Here is a 3253-nt window from a genome sequence, read left to right on the forward strand (position 1 = left end):
ACCATGACGTGCAACAGACAATCGTGTTTACTTCAGATAACCGAACTAACAGCACAACTAAAAGGTATATATGATGCTTACATTTCTAATAATGACCATGACATTATTTTTCATAAATTTTAATCTGACCATCAGATGCGTGTCTGATGCCGAAATTCTAAAAATCAATAAAGACTATGGAACAATTGCATTTGAGCATTTAGCTCATGATTACAATAACTTGATGACAAAACATCAATTGTTAGAACCAGAGTACGTACCACATTCATTGGAAATGATTGTTTAATTTTATATGTCACCCTTGTAACAAACTCTAAAGCTGCATACATTTCTTTCTATTCTAGTGCTCCGGAATCCTACATTAAACCCAAATCCCTAGATGATACTGATACATTATCAGTTGTAAGGACTGTCAAACAGCATAATGACACTAAAATTGCTAACGAGGAAAATAAGGAGACATCTTGTTTATATGTGTCAAACATAAATAAGGTAACAATAGTACTTTGAATTGAAATTATCAGTCAATATATGATTTCAATAATATATTATTATAATTTATTTTATTTCATTCACCGCATGTCACAGTGAAATATTTGTTTAAGTTGTTCGGTAAGTAATAATCTTATACTGTTTAAAATAGGTACAATATATTTAGAATGAAAGCTCATAAAGTATTAGAATCAAAACTCCTACAAATTTTGTTTGCACTCTCTTACTCTTCTTTATGTTCGGTCTCTCATTGCCACTGAAATGCCAATGTAAAATTGAACTCAACATCCAATATTGATCAATGGATCATGTGCATGGACCAGTCTTAAAATATTTATGAACTTCAATCCAAATAACCCGTCATCATTTTAGCCCTTTGCAATTACTGTATTAAAAAAATTACATTATTAATGCTTTGGGTTTAAGATCCATACGCTGACATCCAGGCTTTCAAAACTGTAGACGATCATGCCCACATTGAAGTTGCATCGCAAGTGGATGCTCAAAGAGGTATAACATGCAATCAATCAATTCTTACATTTTCTTATAATACTTTATTCTCAAATGATAACAATAACATAAATTTCCATATATATTTCCAGCTATTAACAGCTTACGTTAGACACCTTTAAAAGGCAATGTTATCAGGGTAGAGAAATCCAAATTCAATACAGTATTTGTCACTGCTGCAAATAAGCTAAACAAAACTGGAGCGACCTACCACACAGTGAATTACACAGATCTACATAAAGGGATTGACAGAACCAAAAATAGGCCACCAACCTCATCTTTAAATGTGACCAATGTACCGTGATTCACAATTATAATTCCCACAATACTTCATTATTCTACATGTGATATATCTATTAATCAATTTCTATTCCCATGCAGACAAGACTACGATAAAGCAGATCTACAACAAAAAAGCTTCACAATATTTGCCACCAGTTCTATACTTTGTGGATCTGGATCTGTAGTATACATTCTGTTTGACGCATTAATTTTGTTCTTAGGTGTTTGTTATTGTGGCTACATGGAATCACCATGTTATTCCTTTGGGATGGGCCTTGCTGTCGAGGACAGATGCAGCCTACAAGGCAATTTTGCAACTGCTAAGCCAGCTCTTGGGACCTGACATACTACTAAGAAAAGCCATTACTGATTTTGAGACGGGGCAGCAAAATGCTTGGGAGGAGGTTTTCAACATAATTGTACAAGGTTGTCTGCGACACTTGTGTAGGGTAGCCCAGTGAGAAATGTTAGTCAAATCGATGTCGTTTCGACGTCGATTCGACTAGTTTTCCACCATTTTAAGATCGTTTCGACGTCGATTCGACTTGTCATGTCTCACTGGGATGTGTGTAAGTTATTTTATCTGTACTTTTAATTTATATTGGCATACATTCAAGAGGTAGCCAACCTCAACCTGGTAATCCAAATGGAGAGGGTCCCAGAGGTCAAGAAAGTAATAAGATTAAGTATAGCACTAGCACTTCTTCCTGAAAACATGATTCTGGAAGGATCCTTATGGGACCAGGTGAGGTGCGTTCCCTAACCCACAACTTGAATTTTCAAGTTGTCGGTTACGGAACGATATACCAACCCACAACTTGAAAATTGTTACGTGGATACTATTCTGTCAATCACAAGCCCTCTAGGTTAAGGTATTTCCCAACCCGTCGGTTAAGAAATTCATCCACCCATGGATCTCCCACGACAAAAGTGAGAATCGGGCGTTTCACCACCCAAAACTGGGATTCTCTTAATTTTTTTTTACAGTGTATCTTGTGACCTACGTAGGAAAAACCAAGCAGGCCCGCCCTTCTGCCAAACGCAGTTGCCAGCTCCACTTCGCTGCACCGGCAACTACTCCGTTCGGCAGGGGCCGGGCCTGCTTGGCCTGCCGGCGGCGATGGTCGGGCCTGCGGCCCGACCATCTCAGTCTCGCGATTTACTGAAGAACATAACCAAATAGATAATGTGACCGGTAAATCACTTTGCATGTTTGGATAAACTTACTTCCGGTGGAGGGCCTGCGGCCCAAGATATTTGCTCCTTTCACATGACAAAAGACTGTAACGGGGCAACACCGTGACTACACCCCACCCTTCTGCTTTGCTTCAGAATAATACACACAAAAAAAGAACCAGCGCAGTTTTAAGATTGTATTTTTTGTCAAACAGTCTTAAAACTTGACTTTTTGCCATTGTTTTCAATATATCCACCTCTAGGGCCGAAACAGTGAAAGACACGGCAAATCCGAGAATAGTTCCAGATTCAGAATGTGTTGTTTTGGGGGAGTATTTCCTCTTCCATTTTACGATTAGAAGCCTCCTAGTACGCCTTTAGGTGCAACGTGGTCATTTTCTCCGTATTTTCGTCGAAAAAAGCACTCTAGCGCCCAAACGGTGCAAGATAGAGTCGAACGGACAAAATTTTCGCCCGAAGACCTCTACCTTGAAGAGTTACCTCTTAGGAGACCATAAAAAATATTTTGTTCCTACTTTTTGGACCAACCCCTATTTCTTTGTTACCCCGTTTGATCCCCTTAGGGGTGGTTGCCAGGATTTGCACCAGGCGTTTCATTGTCCAGGAGTGACCCGTAAGATACCCTGAAATTTGTAGACCTCTAGCTCATCTCCTTCGTCTTACACGGACGACGGACGGACGGACACGAGAGCGGTTGCATGAGACGGCTTTAATGCTTTTTTAAAAGCAGAAGGGCGGACTAAAAAGAACCTGCATATGCAAAAGCTTTCAA

This window comes from Frankliniella occidentalis, unplaced genomic scaffold (assembly GCF_000697945.3).
Source record: "Frankliniella occidentalis isolate FOCC.00 unplaced genomic scaffold, Focc_3.1 Scaffold221, whole genome shotgun sequence".
NCBI classification, from domain to species: domain Eukaryota; kingdom Metazoa; phylum Arthropoda; class Insecta; order Thysanoptera; family Thripidae; genus Frankliniella; species Frankliniella occidentalis.